At 39.9% G+C, this 21,076-nt stretch overlaps 1 pseudogene; it reads right to left on the reverse strand.

Annotated features, from left to right (window-relative positions):
* Positions 1–354: 354 nt before the first annotated feature.
* On the reverse strand, positions 355–1,277 carry LOC147934385 (uncharacterized; annotated as a pseudogene).
* Between the last annotated feature and the right edge of the window lie 19,799 nt (positions 1,278–21,076).

Below are 21,076 nucleotides of genomic sequence, written 5' to 3' on the forward strand. Positions count from 1 at the left end.
TTCGAGCTTCTCTTTGTTTTGTCTCAAGGAGGCATACAATGTCCAGGAAATACCGACGATGTATTTCCTTAAAACGTCGAATTGTAGGGTCTACCCCTAAACCCTAACAGTTCCAAACGGTTGTCGTCATGGGGCTTCTGGTGGAATAGGGTCCACCGCGCCTCTACATTGGTTGTTCCTTGGAGGTGGAACACTACCTTCACCAACTTCTTTGACTGTGTTGTCCCTCTTCCCACTCTTTTATGACTGCTCGAAAGTGTCTTCACGTATGCGCTTACCCCTTTCAGTAGCTCTCTCTTCTTGCATTTCCATTGTTGCCTGCATAACCTCATGTTTTAGGGAGATAGTTACCGATCATCTGAATCTGTTGGGAATTAAAGGCTCTTCCTCTGGATCAGAGATGTAAGCCAAAGCATCGTGGTCTGGATCAATGTCATCAAGTCCTTCTGCCTCAATGGGGTTAACTTCTGCCTGACCGTTTTCTGCAGCCTTTCGAAAGTCCTCCTCCTCATCAAGTTCACGAATGATCACACCTTGATTTTGGGGGTCCATTGGCGGAATATCTGTATCATCATCCTCATCATTCGAAGGTGGATCATCTCCTCCACCACCATTTTGAATGAGGTATGCCCCTGAATCATGAGTTAACATGCCACAAACGTTACAAAAACCTCTTAATCTCTTATATTTGAACCTTAAAAGGGTATTCACACCTGGTTGAAATTGGAAATTGTGTTGGAAACGCAAAGGATTTGCCACATTTCAATTGATTTGCACACGGACGAACTCAATCCTGGCTGCTATTTCCGCCTCATACACCAATCCATCAGATTCCCCAAAGCATGACCAATGTGAGCAATAACATCACGGTTGAGGAATTGAAAGGGAATGCCACGGATTTGAATCCAAAAAGGTATGAAATTTATAAGAGGAGGGTTCTGGAGTGGCATCCATTGTTGAAGTATCAACATCCTATCGTTGAAAGCTCATGGTCCTCGTTGAATTACAGTTTGCAGAGATTCTTCCGACGGGAAGATGAATTGGAACTGATTCCTGGGGATGATTCTTCCATGGACAAGGCCTGACTGTCGCCAAACTCATGGCATAGAAGCCACCACTGAACGAAGATTCTGACGCCTTGGCATCACCGGTCTGTCCAGCAAAATTAAACGGTTTTCTGCTTCAGCCCTTGCCACCACTTCCCCTGGTAAGGCAATTGGTGCATCGTCAGCACCCAAATTGATTTCTTGCACCGCTCGTCGAAAATTATCAGCCATTTGCAACCGAATGTTGTAAAAACGGAAAGGATAGAGTAGGGCAAAAGAGATTTGTTGGATTGTGATTGAAGATAATTCATCATCAGATCTGCGATTATATAGAGGTTGAAACCTTGTTACCGCTGCACAACCATCACGCTGGTATCGGAGTAACAACATGGAGATAGCCACCGGAGAGAAGCTCGAAAACTGCCCACAACGCCGAAAATTTTGAGGCGAACCGTCGTCCAAAGAGCATGATAGAAAGTAAAAAGTAAATGCCAAAAAATCAATTCATTCCCTATATTAAAAAGTAAACACATTTTTGTCAATAGCATGTATGTATTTGTTTGTTTTTTAAAACACAATAGCATGTATGTATAATGTGTAATTATATGTAGGTAACACATCGACAATACTGTTATAAACTATAATTTTGATCATAAAACAGTTAAACTAAACACTTAGACATTTTAAATTTATATTTAACACGTAATCTGTGGATCATTTTCTAGTTAAAAAGTAACATAATCCTATATCCACATAATTTGTTTTACGGCCACATCTATGAATTGGTTTACTTTTAATAAAAATTTAAAATATTATTTTAGTAAAAAAATAAAGCATGTTTATAAAAATTTTGTTTCGCTTGTCATCTTTTATGTCTAGCTCACTGTTATACCAATCACATATCATCATATATTAATATATAATAGTATACAACTTTCACAGCTTACCCCTTATATTGAATATTGCTAATGCTCTATTATAAGCTCTGCCAATCTCTTGGTTCTGGATCTGTCTCACCGCCTATGAGGCTTCTAATCGGAACATCATGTTAAGGTATACAAAACAAAACACATACAATAAAGCATTTGGAATGCGCCAAGCAAACGCTTTAATCAATCTTAGAAAAATTTTCGTTTCTTATAAAACTTGAAACTAAACTCACTCTCCTATCTATCTAACACAACACCCTGTGTAGATCTAAAATAGTTAAAACACACTCACCTTCAAAGCTTTTTGTATTTGCTTGAAGGTATACAAATCTCACAACTTTTATCGCACGAGTGCTAGCTCTTTTTGTGGCTAGCCCACGCCTACTTATAACCCCACAAATGATCTCTAACCTAGATCTTTGTGTATCCTAACTAAAAGGAAATATTTCTTATCCCTAAGAAAATATCTTCCCTTATCTCTTCTTATCAAATATACTCTCAATATCTTCGAGTATATCTTGATCTCTTCTTCCTTCCTTCCCACGCATCTTGTCATCACGTCCACAATATTTTTCCATGTCAGCACGTCATGTCACGTCAGCATATCAGCCCTCTGAGACACATCACAGCTGCATGTTCCCTTCAGAGCTCTGTTGCACTTTCAATCTCCCCCTTTTTGACTGAACTTGTCAAACAAGCATCCATTGCATTTATCCTGTCAAAAACACAAACAAACACCAGCAGCCAAAACATAGACACAACTGTACCAACAGTGTATCTCATAAAATCATCAGGCAGATAAGTTATCACCAAAGAAGCAATGAGACCAACCAAATTATCACACAAATTAAAAAACAAGTCTCAAACACTAAAAACTTCCGAACACAAGTCTGAAGCATAGAAAGAAAAACTACAGGGAGCAACAAATAAAAAAGGCGAATAAAAAAAAAAAAAAAAACTCAAACAGCTCCCCCTCAGCTCAGACTCCCCCTCAAGCATCTTAATCAGACTCATCTCCCCCTGCTTGGTTAGCAAAGTTTAGTCAAAAATATCATGAAAACTTAGAAGTGCACACAGAGATGTGATTACTTACCAGCTTCCAAGGCATCTTGCAGAATTTGAATGGCCAACCAGATGGCTTTGCGCTCTGCAGACGTACCACTGCGAAGAACCGATTCCGCAGGCCGTGACACAGTCTTCTTCCCCTTTGTCTTAATCGTGTCTTGTTGCTGAAGACTTGGAACAGGGCGCTGAGCTTCCAAGAGCTGATGAATAAGACTGGGAAACGGTAGACGAAACCCTGACTGAACTTGCAGACCCAACTGTATGATCTGATCATAGATCATTCTCCCAAAATCAAACGGAATGCGATGCATGATCATGTAGATCACCATGGCTCTGTTTGCTGAAATGTACCCTGTATTCACCGTGGGAGACCAGTTGCTACAGCATATCTTATGCAAATCCTTGATCACCGGGTCCTTGATTGTCGTTGACACCAGCTACTTGAAGGTTTTCACTTTGCCACCAGATAGAAAGAGAGCAAGATCCTCCTCCAGAATCGCAGCTGTTTGTAGTCTTTGTTCGCGTACATCAACCGCCTGAAGACCGAACAAGGCATTAATGCGGCCTGGGGAAAACTCATACACCCAATCTCTGACAAGCACATCAACTGACTTCCCTTCAACCTTAACTACTGGAAGATTTGCCCAGAACTCATAGACAACACAGAATCATAAGACCCGATTTGAGTGACAATTTTCAACAGACCGACTTGATCAAGCAGCTCCCTAGCTGGATCATCTACTCCCAGGGAGTAGCAAACCTCAGCAGCAATGGTTCGAGAAGCAAAGAAACCATACCCTCGAGCAGCATCAGCGGATATGAACCGTTTTGAGTCAAACTCCTTTGAAGGAGCACCGCGAGACGAGGACACACCCTTGTCCTTGCCAAGAGACGGACGCTTGTAGTCGCGGATGTCTGCATCAGCAACTGATTGTCGTTTACGCAGCCGGGATGAGATTCCCTGATTCGACAAAGTAGGCACAGGGACGTCACCAATAAGATCAACCACCGGATAACGAAATTTGCACCTTCCTTGGCAGAGAAGATGAAGAGTCGCATGTGCCGTGATCCACCTCGACAGTAGCCGGCCTGGGCAAGGGGTCCGCCGGCACTGGAGTTGCTGTAGGTGATTCATCTCGAGGTTCATAGACGACCATCGCCGTGGTAGGATCAATCGAGACATAAGGAGACGGCGGAGGTAGGGCTGCCAGAGGGGTGTGAAGCTCCTCATCTGAACTAGAATCATAGTGAAAACCACTAAACACAGATTTCATGGTGATCAAGAGTTAGAGAGCAAAATCAGAGGAGAGAAAAATTAGATGCTTAATCGACAAAGAACTGAAATCGCAAGGATGATGAGAAAAAACTCAAAACCCTAGCCGCTCTTTTTATACACGCTCATGAGAATCAATGGGCTGCTCAGTCCCGGCCCAAAAAAAATAAGAGGCAATCTTGAAAATACTCAATTAACCATCAGTGTACACTGCATCTATTCCCTTTTTCGACCACATACTCTTGTCAATTCATGTAATCACAATTAATGACAGTGCACCAATAAATCATGTTCTTTCCTTCTTATGATCCAATTTATCATATTCATGAATCAAACACGGATACACACACCCACTAATGATAAACCTTAAGGGACCCAGATCGAGAATTAAACACACATGAGCAATTTTTTAATTTTTTTTTTAATTTTATAAACATAGAAATCAGAACACTAATCATACCTCTGTCGTGTCAACCACTTGTTCAGAACCTTCATTAGGAACTATCATAACCTCTTGAATTGTCGAAGATTAGAGAACTGTTGCATGTGGGTAGTCTTTCACACTGGCATGCCTTTAGTCTTTAGCCCATCCTAACATGTTAAGGCAGCTGAAGATCATCTCTTTGAAGAGCACATCATTTTTTATTTTTTTTATATTCCACTCAGCCTCTTGATGGCTGCTTCATCACCTTGAGCTTCAGTGACATCATTTGATTTTATCAGTTACTGATTCTAGGCTTGACTTTCAACAGGTTATTGAACCTGAGAATAAATGTGCATGTCTCTTCATAGCTCTTTGACCTCCTTAAATCATGACAACGTTTAATAGGATGGACAGACCGGCATGACAGGCAACTATTTCCCACAACTTTTTTCAGAGTGTTGATCTTCTATATATTCCAAGATTTCTATGATCTGTTCTAACTCATGTTCCTGTCTTAGATCAACACAACTCAGAGAAAGAGATTAGAATTCACAGACACCAATAGACTTTCTCAGATTAATGAATCTGTTAAAGTCCAAAGGCTTGGTAAACAAATCAGCCAGCTGAAAATCAGTGCTCGCATGGTCAATCTCGATCAGTTTCGCCTCAACTAGTTCACGAACAAAGTGGTGTCTAATATCTATGTGTTTAGTTCTAGAATGTTGCACAGGATTCTTAGAGATGTTTATTGCACTCAAATTATCACAATGAATCAACAGAGTATCAGAATCCATACCATAGTCAGAAGCCATTTGCCGCATCCAAAGGAGTTGTGTGCAACAGTTTCCTAAGGCAATGTACTCAGCCTCAGCAGTTGATAAAGAGACACTGTTTTGTTTCTTGTTGTGCCATGATATTAGGTTGTTGCCCATGAAGAAGCATCCTCCACTTGTGTTGCGACGATCATCCACAGATCTTGCCCAGTCAGCATCACAATACCCACTCAGACTGATGTTGGTATCCTTGGTATAGTAGATACCGAAGTCCAATGTCCTTTTGATGTACTTGATGATCTACTTTACTGCTAGTAAGTGTGACATCTTGGGCTTGGCTTGATAGCGTGCACAGATCCCTACTGATAGACATATGTCTGGACGACTAGCAGTCAAATACAGTAGACTTCCAATCATTCCTCTGTATAGTTTCTCATCTATATCCTCCCCTTCTTCGTCCTTGGAGAGTCTGTCATTAGCGCCCATAGGAATCTTGGCTTCTTTACTCTTTTCCAACCCAAAGCGTTGTACAAGCTCCTTAACATAAGTACTTTGAGATACAAAGATCCCATCAGCCGATTGTTCAACTTGCAATCCCAAAAAGTACCTTAGCTCTCCCACCATGCTCATCTCAAACTCCTGAGACATGCTCTCCACAAATTGTTTTACGAGAGGTTGACAAGTGGAACCAAAAACAATGTCATCCACATATATCTGAACAAATATCAGGTCGTTGTTGCTGTTAAGAACAAACAATGTTTTGTCAACACTCCCTCGACTGTATACCTGATCCATTAGAAACGTAGTCAACCTCTCATACCATGCTCGTGGTGCCTGCTTTAAACCATATAGAGCTTTCTTCAGTCGATAAACATGCTCAGGGTGTTGTGCGTTCTCAAAGCCTTTTGGTTGCTCAACATAAACCTCCTATTGCAGTATTCGATTTAGGAAGGCACTTTTAACATCCATCTTATGCAAGGTGACCTTAAGCGCACATGCCATACCAAACATAAACCTAATTGATTCCAACCTTGCCACCGGAGCAAAGGTTTCATCAAAGTCAATTCCCTCAATCTGAGAATAACCTTGAGCTACCAACCTTGCTTTGTTCCTCACAATGCAGCCACTAGCATCACTTTTATTCTTGAATATCCACTTTGTTCCTACTATATTGACGTCAGCAGGACGTTGAGTGAGTTCCCAAACATCACTACGTTTAAATTGTTCCAGCTCATCTTGCATAGCAGCAACCCAGAACTCATCACGAAGCACCTCCTTATGATTCTTGGGCTCAATAGACGAAACAAAACATGCAAACTGTACAACAGCAGAATCCTGAGAGACAGACTCCGGAACGACAGCCTTTTGTTTCTTCCCAGCCAGCTGAGCAAAATCAATCTGCTTCCCTCTGGTAACTTTACCCTCCTGAATCGCACCTACAACATCAGTAGAGGAGTGATTCCGATGAACATGAGAAGATACAGGAACTGAATCGTGAGTTGACACAGGTAATGTTCATATATTTTACCTTGTTTTCCCTTAGTTTATTCACAACTATTGCATCTTTTGCTATCCATTTAGGCCATTATTGTGTAGCTTTAGGACTAATCATGCATTAGAGTATAGTTGCATTGCATTTGCATCTTTTCATGCATAAACAGATGATTTTGGAGCTTAAGGAGCATGGAAGCAATGCTGAGGAGAAGTGAAGCAATCCTGAGGAGAAAACAAGAGAGTTAAGGCTGAAGAATCAAGGTCCAGAGTCCAACTCGACCGCACACTCGACCAGACACTCGACCGTGTGCTGAGAAGGACTCGACCGAGTAGAGAATGCACGAGAGAAGCCAGCTCGACTAGCCACTCGACCGAGCACTGGTCGAGTTGACCGAGCCGTTGACTGCTTTGACTTTTTGTATTTTTAGGGCTTCCACCTCATCTCCTATATAAAGCCCTTGTACCTGCAGCCACCAAAGAGTCCAGCTTTTTAGAGAGTCTAAAACCTAGTTTTTACCTTTTTTAGATTTATTCCTTTTGCACTTTCTTTGATTTTTAGATTTTGTACTTGTTTAAGAAAGAAAGACTAGATTCTTGTATTTTGTTGGTTTCATAACTTTCAATATATTAAGATTTCGAGTTTCATTTCTTCATCAATATTGTAGATCTCTGTTTCAGCTTTCTAATAATGCAAGTTTCAATATTTTCTGGGTTTTTGACTTATTTCTCCATGTGTTCTTGTGAGTAGTTTGCTTAGGACCTTGAGGATGGGTTAGGCTGGGTTGATCTTGTGGTTTATTTGATTTGGTCAAGCTTGATTGTTGTAGATCTCTTCTAGGATAGATGTTCTTAATGCTGATCCTATATCTGAGAAGGTAGGGTTTGATTTCAAGCATCTTAGCATCACACCAATGTTTAAGAAGCATAGATAAGGCTAGATCTAGAGCTTACCATTAGGCTTGCTAAGAGATTAGAGGTCTTGTTTGGTTTGAGATGTATTGCTTAATGCCTGCTTGTGTAGATTCTTTACTTTGTGAGAACAAGTCTAGAAATGCATAGGTTTGATTGTTTCTTGCCATGAGAGTGGATTAAACATGTCTTAGAATAGTATGTCTAGAGATTAGCTCAAAGTTTGCTTGAGATTTGTTGACCAAGTTAGATAACCACAATGATTAGCTCAGCCCATGAATCCCTCCTCAAGGTCTTCTTTGTTTATTAATATGTTAGTCTAAATATCATTGCTTGCTTGTTGTTTGACTCGTTTTTGCATTGCTCTGTTTTTATTGTGTTGCTCTGTTTTCACGTTTAATCTAGCTCGACCCTGTACTCGACCTACACTCGGTCGAGTGCTGCTCGAGTTCGTCCCCAGAATTTGTGTTCATGCTTTGTAGTTGTCCTGTCTTATCTCTTGTTTCATTCCTGTTTCATTTCTCTTGCATTCACTTAGTTTTCTGTTCATTACTTGTCTTGCATTAGTTCATTAACATAGTTTCTATTTCTGTTCTTGCTACTATAATTATTCTGTTTCATTTGCATTTAGTTCTTAGTTCTTGTAGTTTGCTTTCTGCACTTTGCATTTTCATTATAGGATTGTTAGTGACAAGCATCCTTTACATCTGGCTTGACTTAGATTCTTATACACATCTTAATTGTTCACAATCACTCAGATAGGATTGATACCTCTTATACTGCAACTGCATAAGGGGAATTGAAACACCCTGACATCCATTCATTCATAAATCATCATTACATTCATCATTCACCACACCACAGAAAAAGTCAGTTTCAATTTGGCGTCGTTGCCCATTTGAGTGTGTTTTTGTGACAATTAGGATCAAATGAAGTCTAAGATTAAGTTCGTTTATCCACTTGTTCACTACTGATCTCGTTTCTTCTACTGCTTGTCTGTGATTGAGTATCAGGTACCAGCTCGACCACCAACTCGACCACCACTCGACCGAGTGCGTGATCGAGTACTTGATCGAGTCAGAAGCCGAATTCAAATAGACTTCACATCTCAGTCTACTCGACCTTCAACTCATGCCAGTGCTCGACCGAGTGTCCGTTCGAGTCTGTAACCATGTTTCAAAGCAGTCAGTTCCATTATGCACCCATGCACCATCAACAAGGTTTCCAGACTCAATGGTGTCACCCTCCAGCGTTTCAGACCTACCAAGCCCAAGAACCTGACTTAAGAGCTATGCTGCAACAGCTGTTCCTTGGGCAAGCCAATAAGCAGATTGAGGAAGCAAGGCAGTTTGAAGAGCTGACCCAGAAGTTGAATTCTTATTCTAATGACCTGAGTAACAAGCTTGAAAGTCTGACCTCTACATTCCATTACATGGAGAGCTCCATTGCTTCTACTTCAACTCCTAAGCCCCACCAATTTCCTGAACAAGCTAGTCAAAACCAAAGGGAGTTCACTGTTAACGCCATCCATCTCCATGAGGAAAATGTCACTGAGGACAGTGCGATTCAAGGTGGGGAGGATTCGTCACTAATTGAAGCCCAGAGTGAAGGTTTTACTGAGCAGACTGAAGCAGAAGAACAACTCGACCAGGTGCTCGACCACACACACGGCCGAGTACCTGATCGAGTGGTCGATCGAGTTGAAGACACAAAAGCTGTCAAGCCTGCTAAGTACATTCCTCCTGCTTACAAGCCACCTCTACCATTCCCAGGACGTTTCAAGGCACAAAAGATAAGGGAACTGAGGGAGATCATTGAGCAAAAGGAAAAGATGGCTTTACAACAAGCGGAAGAGAAAGCTTTGAAGGAAAAAGCTGTGATTGAGAAGAAGGAAGTGATGGCCATACAAGAGGTCATCATTGCTTACCAAGAAGAAGAGAGAGGACCTGCCTTGGAACAGTATGCTCCATATCCTCTCTATCAAGAGTTTTTGCTTGAGATGTCAAAGAAGAAGGCTCATGATCAAGACATGAGGGATTTGAAAAAGATTGGGAAAGCTGTTATCCCAACAAAGCTTAAGGATCCAGGCTCATTCAACCTACCCTGCTCCATCAGCTACATGCATTTCAACAAGTGCCTTTGTGATTTAGGGGCTTCAGTGAGTTTGATGCCATACTCAGTGGCTGAGAAGTTAGGTTATGAAGATTTCAAGGAGGGCAACTTCTATATCACTCTAGCAGATGGGTCCAAGAGGGATGTGGTTGGAGTGATCGAGAGCTTCCCAGTCAAGATAGGAGAAGCAAGGATCCCAACTGATTTTGCAATCATGAGCATGGAACATGAGCCTGAAGACCCTCTTATCTTGGGAAGGCCATTCTTAGCCACAGCTGGGGCTGTAATTGATGTGAAGATGGGGACTATCAAGCTCCACCTGACTGAAGACTTCACTATGAAATTTGACATTAACAACCCTACTAATCTGCCTTCCATCAATGATCCACCTTACACTATCAAAAGAAACGAGGATCATGAGGTCTCAAGTAAAGAAACACCTTCAAGTGCTAAGCTATCCTTTCAAGAAGAATCAGTGGAGAGGCTTAAGAATTCTCTTCAAGAACTGACTAATTTGGTGAAGGAACTCCAAGTTAAGCTGAACAAGAGGTCTTTGAAGAAGGCAAGACTAAGACTCAAGCTTAAGAAGAAACAAAGTTCAAGTGTTAAGGAAGTAGTGATCAAGAAGGAACACCAAGGTTACCAAGTCGAACCAGGGGGGATTTCATAACCTCCTTGGTATCTAAACAAAGCCTAAGAAGGCAATCAAAAGTTAAGCTTAGTGACTCTAAACAAGCTCACTAGGGAGGAAGTCCCTAAGGTATCCATGTACATATTGTTTAAGGTTTTTGGTATTTTGATTTTTGTTTTGGTATTTTCATGATCAGGGAAGCAAGAGAGACCAAATAGAAGAGGAAAAGAAGACTCGCGGTCCAGCTCGACCCCCCCCCACTCGAGCACGTACTCGACCGAGTCCCGGTCGATTCCCATCGTCGAGCTGCCCCAATCTCCACCTCCAAGTCACCAGCAAGACCCCAACTACTCCTATGACAGCATGCAGATGGATGTGGACAACTACTTCCACAATCCCTAAGGTACCACTATCACCTTTACTTGTAAATATCATTGCATTTCATATTGTGTTTTGTGATTTGTTTTTAATCTTGAATCCTCAATCAAATTTCTTTCACACTGAGGACTATGTGATTTAAGTTTGGGGGAGGGTTTGAGATAGCATTTGACATTGTGTTTTGTGATTCTTATTTCAAATTTTTAGCATCATCATGTTAGTATTTGCATATCATCTAAGGCATAGAAAAACTCTAAAAATTTGAAAAATTTTGAAAAAATCTTTATTAAAAAAAAAAAAGAGTGTTCATGTAGTTTGCATTGCATATTAGGATCTTGTTTAGTATGTTTCATATAGGATTGTATAGTATTTGCATTAGGGATCTATGATGAGTATTCCCTCGTTAGCTTGTTTATTCACTAGACTAGGATCAATGCCCAAGTTAATAGTACTTTGATGCTAGTTGAGCGGTTAGAAGCATAAGATTGAACCAAGCCTTGAATTCCTACATTGCATTTGGTCTAAATTGAAGCATGTTGAGATTTGAAACCATTTCCTATTTATAAGAACCTAATATTGACTTTCAATTATCAATGTGTGCATTGCTTTAAACTCATGGATACCATATACATATTTGGATCATCTTCTTCCTTTTTACCACTCTTGTTGATCCAAGTAGCTGATTTCCTCATTAAGAATCAGTTCCCCTACCCCTAAACCAAACCTTCTTTCAAGCCATGTTTATTCTTGTGTGTGTGAGGCCTATTTTTGGGATTGAGCTTGGTAGAAAGTGTTAGGTTTGAACTGACAAGAGTAAAGCCTTGTGTAGTTCTAGTTTGCATTTTTCAAACTAGATAGGACTAGGTGGTTCACTTGTTGGGTTTGGGACTTGGCTGTTATGAAAAGAAAAGAGGAAAAAGAGAAAAAAAAAAAAAAAAAAAAAAGAAAAAAAAGAAAAAAAAAAGAGGGTAGAGTATTTAAGAGGAGAATGTGTTTAAGTAAACGTCTAGTGAAAGGATGGGAAGTAAAAAAAAATGTTGAGAATAATTAAAGAAAAGAAAAGAAAAGAAAAGGAAAGTCTAGCAAAGTGCTTATATGTCTTAAGAATAAGAAGAAAAGAGAACCATAGCAAATAAGTAAGAATTCCCCATCCCACTAGAAAAATCAAATAAGAAACATCTCCTAAGACTTGAAAACCAAAAGAGAAAAGGGTGAAAAAGAAAAGAAGAAGTTAAAGGGTAGAACTAGGATCATTTGGGTTTAGATTGCTAGGATAAAACACTTTGGGAGCCTTTGGGTAGACAAGGTTTTATTCTTGTATGTGTCTAGGTGTCTTACCTTTAGCATTCTTCTAAAGCTCAATCCATTTTCATGAGAGAACCTTGGTATTGATAAGCCCTACTCTAAAAAGAGACCATCATTGTCTCAAAGCCTTTATTTCCAAGTCAAATGAGTTTAAGCATTGCATAGAATTGATTCATGTTCTTGATTAATGAATGTTAAAGGAAATGGTTGATTTGAATGCATGTGGATGTCTAAGGCTCAAATCAATAAAGGTTGTGATATGCTTGTCTAAAGTCTTTAAGTATAGCTCATTCAACTTGCATCATAGTACTAGTAACTTGGACATTGATTCTAGATAGTCTATTTGCAAGCTTTAGGAGCTGAGATCCCACTTTCAAACCTCACCTACCTTCTTTTGTCTTGATTATTTGCTTGAGGGCAAGCAAAGACTAAGTTTGGGGGTGTTGATGTTCATATATTTTACCTTATTTTCCCTTAGTTTATTCACAACTTTTGCATCTTTTGCTATCCATTTAGGCCATTATTGTGTAGCTTTAGGACTAATCATGCATTAGAGTATAGTTGCATTGCATTTGCATCTTTTCATGCATAAACAGGTGATTTTGGAGCTTAAGGAGCATGGAAGCAATGCTGAGGAGAAGTGAAGCAATCCTGAGGAGAAAACAAGAGAGTTAAGGCTGAAGAATCAAGGTCCAGAGTCCAACTCGACCGCACACTCGACCAGACACTCGACCGTGTGCTGAGAAGGACTCGACCGAGTGGAGAATGCACGAGACAAGCCAGCTCGACCAGCCACTCGACCGAGCACTGGTCGAGTTGACCAAGCCGTTGACTGCTTTGACTTTTTGTATTTTTAGGGCTTCCACCTCATCTCCTATATAAAGCCCTTGTACCTGCAGCCACCAAAGAGTCCAGCTTTTTAGAGAGTCTAAAACCTAGTTTTTACCTTTTTTAGATTTATTCCTTTTGCACTTTCTTTTATTTTTAGATTTTGTACTTGTTTAAGAAAGAAAGACTAGATTCTTGTATTTTGTTGGTTTCATAACTTTCAAGATATTAAGATTTCGAGTTTCATTTCTTCATCAATATTGTAGATCTCTGTTTCATCTGTCTAATAATGCAAGTTTCAATATTTTCTGGGTTTTTGACTTATTTCTCCATGTGTTCTTGTGAGTAGTTTGCTTAGGACCTTGAGGATGGGTTAGGCTGGGTTGATCTTGTGGTTTATTTGATTTGGTCAAGCTTGATTGTTGTAGATCTCTTCTAGGCTAGATGTTCTTAATGCTGATCCTATATCTGAGAAGGTAGGGTTTGATTTCAAGCATCTTAGCATCACACCAATGTTTAAGGAGCATAGATAAGGCTAGATCTAGAGCTTACCATTAGGCTTGCTAAGAGATTAGAGGTCTTGTTTGGTTTGAGATGTATTGCTTAATGCCTGCTTGTGTAGATTCTTTACTTTGTGAGAACAAGTCTAGAAATGCATAGGTTTGATTGTTTCTTGCCATGAGAGTGGATTAAACATGTCTTAGAATAGTATGTCTAGAGATTAGCTCAAAGTTTGCTTGAGATTTGTTGACCAAGTTAGATAACCACAATGATTAGCTCAGCCCATGAATCCCTCCTCAAGGCCTTCTTTGTTTATTAATATCTTAGTCTAAATATCATTGCTTGCTTGTTGTTTGACTCGTTTTTGCATTGCTCTGTTTTTATTGTGTTGCTCTGTTTTCATGTTTAGTCTAGCTCGACCTTGTACTCGACCTACACTCGGTCGAGTGCTGCTCGAGTTCGTCCCCAGAATTTGTGTTCATGCTTTGTAGTTGTCCTGTCTTATCTCTTGTTTCATTCCTGTTTCATTTCTCTTGCATTCACTTAGTTTTTTGTTCATTACTTGTCTTGCATTAGTTCATTAACATAGTTTCTATTTCTGTTCTTGCTACTATAATCATTCTGTTTCATTTGCATTTAGTTCTTAGTTCTTGTAGTTTGCTTTCTGCACTTTGCATTTTCATTATAGGATTGTTAGTGACAAACATCCTTTACATCTGGCTTGACTTAGATTCTTATACACATCTTAATTGTTCACAATCACTCAGATAGGATTGACACCTCTTATACTGCAACTGCATAAGGGGAATTGAAACACCCTAACATCCATTCATTCATAAATCATCATTCCATTCATCATTCACCACACCACAGAAAAAGTCAGTTTCAACAGGCCTGTCAGAGACAACAGGGGTGGCAGATTCTGGCACAGGCTTCTCAGCATCTATTACCAGGTTCGTGTCAGAGACAATGGGCACCACTGCAACCCGGAGGAATGAGGTGTCGTCAAACACTATATTGACAGTCTCTTGAACAGATCGCAGACGTTTGTTGTAAACACGAAAGGCAGTGCTATGTCCAAAATAACCTAGAAAGATGTCTTCATCACTTTTGGAGTCAAATTTACCCAACTGATCCTTATCATTCAGAATATAGCAGAGGCATCTGAACACATGAAAATAGTGCACGGTTGGAGACTTCCCTTTCCAAAGCTAATAGGGAGTCTTACTGGTTCCTAGACGAACATGCACACGTTTGATGATATAGCAGGCTGTATTCACAGCTTCATCCCAGAACCGATGATGAACCTGATTTCCATGCAGCATAGCTCGTGCCATCTCTTGCAACGTCCTGTTCTTACGTTCAACAACACCATTCTGTTCCGGAGTTCTTGGTGCAGAGTATTGATGAGTGATGCCTTGATGCCCACAGAATTGTTCAAATTTGTCGTTTTGAAACTCACCACCATGATCACTTCGAATGGTTTTTATTGAGCACTTCTCACTTTTAATCTGCAAGGCAAGAATACGAAAGCACTCAAGAGTATCAGATTTATCACAAAGAAACCTTACCCAGGTGTAGCGAGAGTAGTCATCCACCATCACAAAGATGAATCGTCGTCCAGATATACTCTGAACTTGTATAGGCCCCATCAGATCCATGTGGACAAGCTGTAGAGGATGGCTTGTGCGGATGTCTGTTACAGACCCATGAGATGCTTTGATTTGCTTGTTCTTGTTGCATGGACCACATATAAAGTGTGGATCACTCTTCAGCTTGGGCAGTCCGCGTACAACTTCTTGGTTTGCCAATTTCAGCATTGTGCGAACATTGAAATGGCCAACTTGATGCCACAACTTGGTGTCTAGCTCCGTAGTTGCATTGAAACATTGCATTTCAGATTTCCACATATAGCAATTATTTCCAGATCGTCTTCCTCTGAGTTTGACAGACCCCTGTTGATCAACAGCTTTGCAGTCCTTCTTGGTAAACGTAACATCCAAGCCTTCATCACACATCTGACTCACACTGATTAGATTGGCCTTCAATCCATCCACCAAGAACACATCCTTCAGATGTGGTTGAGTGTCACCACTTGTTGCACCTTTTCCTCCGATTGTCCCCTTACCTCCATCTCCAAACGTGACTCTTCCACCAGCAACATCTTCTATATGAGACAAGTTGTCAAGAGCACCGGTCATATGTCTGGAGCATCCACTGTCAAAGTACCATTTAGCCTGATCAACCTCAGTTCTATCCGCTGTTGAAACACATATTTTTGTGGGTGTGGTGATGAATGATGTATGGAATGATGACTTATGAATGAATGGATGGCAGGGTGTTTCGATTCCCCTTATGTTGTTGTAATATAAGAGGTGTCAATCCAATCTGAGTGTTTGTGAACAATCAAGATGTGCATATGAGTCTAAGTCAAGCCAGATGTAAAGGATGTTTGTCACTAACAATCCTATTATGAAATGTAAAGTGCAGAAAGTAAAACTACAAGAGTTAGGAGCTAAATGCAAATGGAACAGAATGATTATGACAATTATGAAGCTAAAACAGAAATAGAAACTATAGTAATGCAAGTATTGAACTAATGCAAGGTAAGTAATGAACAGGATACTAAATGAATGCAACAGAAATGCAACTAGAATGAAATAGGACAAACACAAATCATAAACACAAGTTCTGGGTTGGAACTCGAGCAAGCACTCGATCGAGTGTAGATCGAGTGCAGGGTCGAGCTGGACAAATACGCAAAACAGAGCAACACAAGAAAAACAGAGCAATACCAAAACAAATCAAACAACGATCAAACAACAAGATTTAAGCTAACAAAATCAATAAACAAGGAAGGTCTTGAGGAGGGATTCATGGGCTGGACTATGATTGAGGTCATCTAACTTGGTCAATAAATCGCAAACAACTTGAGCTAATCTCTAGACAGATATTTATAAGACATGTTTAATCCACTCTCATGGCAAGAAACAATCAAACTCATGCATCTCTAGACTTGTTCTCGCAAAGTAAAGAATCTACATAAGCAGACATTAAGCAATATGTCAAAATCAAACAAGACTTCTAATCTCTTAGCAAGCCTAATGATAGTCTCTAGATCTTTATCTATGCTCTTTAGACATTGGTGTGATGCTAAGAGGCTTGAAATCAGATCCTACCCTCTCAGTATAGGATCAGCATTAAGAACATCTAGCCTAGAAGAGATCTACAACAATCAAGCTTGACCAAATCAAACAAACCTCAAACACAACCCAGCCTAACCCATCCTCAAGATCCTAAGCAACTACTCACAAGCATACATGATGAACATCAAAGTCATAAACCCAGAAAATGATGAAACTTGCATGATTAGATAGATAAAGCAAAGATCTACAATATTGAAGAAAGAATCAAACTTAAATTCTCAATATTCTGAAAGTTATGAAACCAACAATATTGAAGAATTTAGTCTTTTTCTCCTTTTAAAAGAAGTACAAAATCTTAAGAAAATAAAAGTGCAAAAGGAATAATTCCCAAAAAGGTAAAAACTAGGTTTTTGACTCTCTAAAAAGCTGGCCTTTTTTGGTGGCTGCAGGTACAAGCCCTTATATAGAAAAAGTAGTGGAAGCCCTAAAAACGCTAAAAAACAAAATAGCCAGGCGGCTCGACCAACTCGACCTGGTGCTCGGTCGAGTTGGCTCCTCTTGTGCTCCTCCCACTCGGTCGAGTCCCTCTCAGCACACGGTCGAGTGTCTGGTCGAGTGGGCAGTCGAGTTGGACTCCGGACCTGGGTTCCTCAGCCTTAGCTCTCTTGCTTTCTCCTCATGATTGCTTCACTTCTCCTCAGCATTGCTTCCATGCTCCTTAAGCTCCAAAATCACCTGTTTATGCATGAAAAGATGCAAATGCAATGCAACTAAACTCTAATGCACGAACAGTCCTAAAGCTATGCAATAATGGTCAAAATAGATAGCAAAAGATGCAAAAGATGTGAATATATTAAGGGAAAACAGGGTAAAATATATGAACATCAGCTGTAGAGATCATCTTTCCTAACATACCCTTGACTAACACTTCTAACAGCTGGATAGAAACCATAATTCTGCACTAGATTTGTCACATAATTCTGAAACTTGTAGCACTAGGCCTTATAGTTGTTTAGACGACCACAGTACCAGCATCCTCTTCTCCTGTTGATAGTTGTGTGACCCATATGATTGTCTTCCAGGCAACTCACATTGCATAGTCATCCGCCTGTGATGCGGATTCACCTTAGGTAACTGATAATGTTGAGCGATTGATGCAACATGTTGTTCTTTGAGTTTTGGCTCAGTGTTTTGCCCTCTAACAAATTGCGTTGACTTTTCAGATTTGATTCCTTGATACCCCATACCCCACTTTGCGGTGCTTGATTGTCCAATATTGAGTAAGTTGTCGAGATCTTTACTTCCTTTACTTAGCATCCTGATGTTCTTCAGTTGTTCCTCCAATTGCTTCTCAAGACGCAGAGACTTGGCCTTTTCTTCACTCAGCTCCTTAGACAACATTGCAACGTTCATTTGAAGAGTATCTCTCTCGGCTGACAGCTCACTGTTATCTTGGGTCTTTTGCACAACAGTCTGAATAAGAAGCCCTATCTGATCTTCCATTGACAAGCCAGCCTCCTCTCCATCGGAGTCAAATTCAATCTTCTTGTCAAAGTCCCCTCTTAACAACAGAGTTTCGTCTCCTTCGTCTTCCTTGATGACTCCCATCAAAGCCACAAAGTTGTTCAGAATTTCACCTTTGTTGTCTTCTTCATCAAAATCACTTTCACTCCATGTGATGTAGGACTTCTGCTTATTACCTTGTGAGGGACAATCAGTCTTGGTATGACCAAAGCCCTTGCACCCATAACTTCTGCTTATTACCACTGATGCTCTGGCTTATCACCTTTCCTGAACCCTTTGTCAAAATCAGCATTCGTGAGTGACGTAGTTCCCTTCCGCTGACCTCTCTTCATCTTCCGAAAGTACTTCTTAACCAACAGACCCACCTTTTCTTCGTCTTCAAGCTCCTGAGATTCAGCAAGCCTCTGTTCCTCTATAGCTTTAAGAGCAAATGACTTAGCATTCATCTTCTCTTTCTTCTTTAGTTGCATCTCAAACACCTGCATCATCCCAATGACTTGATTGTACTTGAGCTCATCAGAGTTCAAAGACACATCAATAGCAGATTTGTGCAGTTGAAACTTGTCAGGTAGACTTCTGAGGAATTTCTTGACCAACTTCTTGTCCTTGTATCGTTTGCCCAAAACAACAGATTCTTGAGCAATACCACTCAACCGGCTACTATAATCTGCCACAGATTCAGTTTCAGTCATTTGCAAGTTCTCAAAGTCAGATGCAAGATTGTCCAACCTTGTGCGCCTAACTCGGCATGTGCCTTCAAACGTGATGACCCGAATGTCCCAGGCCTTCTTAGCTGACTCACAACCTTGAACTTGATTAAAAATGTCTCTTGGCAGAGATTTGAAGATCACTGACAGAGCCTGTGAGTTGTGTTTGGACTCAGCCTTTTCTTCAGCTGTCCATTTCTTTCTGTGTTTCTGCACCAGTTCGCCTTTTTCATTCTTCTCAGTTGGATGAGACCAGCCGTCCTCCACTGCAAACCAAGCTTCCATATCAATGCTTGAGATGACTTGCTTGATTGAGACTTTCCAGTAACCAAAGCATTCCAGATCCAGTTTCAATGGTCCTTGTAACGCAACAACCTCCAGAGATTTCTCCATACCCTAGTCGCAAGATCTCACCTGTTGAAAAAGATACCAGAACTTTTTATCAGGTGTCTGCTCTGATACCAAATGTTAAGGTATAGAGAACACAACACACACAATAAAACACTTGGAACGCGCCAAGCAAATGCTTAAATCAATCTTATAAAAACTTTCGTTTCTTACAAGACTTGAAACTAAGCTCACTCTCCTATTTATCTAACACAACATCCTGTGTAGATCTAAAAGAGTTAAAACACACTCACCTTCAAAGCTTTTTGTATTTGCTTGAAGGTATACAAATCTCACAACTTTTATCCCACGAGTGCTAGCTCTTTTTGCGGCTAGCCCACGCCTACTTATAACTCCAGAAATGATCTCTAACCTAGATCTTTGTGTATCCTAACTAAAAGGAAATATTTCTTATCCCTAAGAAAATATCTTCCCTTATCTCTTCTTATCAAATATACTCTCAATATCTTCGAGTATATCTTGATCTCTTCTTCTTTCCTTCCCACGCATCTTGTCATCACGTCCACAGTATTTCTCCACGTTAGCACGTCATGTCACGTCAGCATATCAGCCCTCTGAGACACTTCACAATTGCATGTTCCCTTCAGAGCTCTGTTGCATTTTCACATCATAAAGAGGTCGCACGGCATCTCCATTCGGTTTTAATTTGTGGTAAAGGAGAATCTTGTATTCTTATCCGTTAGTGTGGTTTTTTTTGTCTCAGATCTGTTTTAATTTATCAAAGGTTTAAGTTTTATTTGTCTCTTTTTTGGAGTTCTAGATCTTGATTCGGAAAGTAATCGACTGGATGTAGTATATTTTGCATGTTTCGGTTTTTTCCTCTTTATTCACCTCTTTTGGTCTTAGTTTCCGGAAGGATTGATATCCTTTCCATCTTTTGTAATCTCTCTTGTTGTAGATCATTGAAATCATATTGAAGAAAAAAAAAAAAAAAAAGCTCTGCCAATCAAACCCTTACATGAATATCATATTATAACATGCGCAAGTTGAGCTGTAACACTTTGTGGACAATAATCGAACCTATTAGATTGTTGGGATGTATGCATTGTTGCCTACTTCAGTTGAGTAACATAGTATATAAACTTCAGATATTTGGTGTGTGATTTACATTTCGTAGTCCGAGACGAGACTTAGAATTAAACAAACTAAACTTTAAGATTCTCTGAATAGAAAGATCATTGAACCTCATGCGATCTCCTGAATTCCCAATGCTTGCTTCCTATTGATATACTTACACGAATTTACTTGCTTTACCTATTTCACTATGACAACACCAAAATCCTGTTTTTTATTTTAGTTTTAGCTTTACTCTTTTCTGATGGATTTATAGCACAACATCCTTTCTCTATAGGATTTGATCTTTATATATTACAATCAATTCTTTGTCCAAAAAAAAAAATATATATATTACAACCAATTAACCGTACGGTCGCAGTAGTCGTGTCTTATTTGAGGTAAACGACTTGACACCATCAGCTTTATCAGATGCGGACGGACATGTGACAATGATGAATTTCTAATGCTTATGTTATCTATGATTAACGTATATTATATTTTGATGTTTTAGAATTTTTTTTTTTATCCTAAGAGATTGATGTTGTATAATAAAAAAAATTTAATTAA

This window comes from Camelina sativa, chromosome 11, assembly GCF_030686135.1.
Source record: "Camelina sativa cultivar CO46 ecotype springtype chromosome 11, ASM3068613v1".
Taxonomy (NCBI): Eukaryota; Viridiplantae; Streptophyta; class Magnoliopsida; order Brassicales; family Brassicaceae; genus Camelina; species Camelina sativa.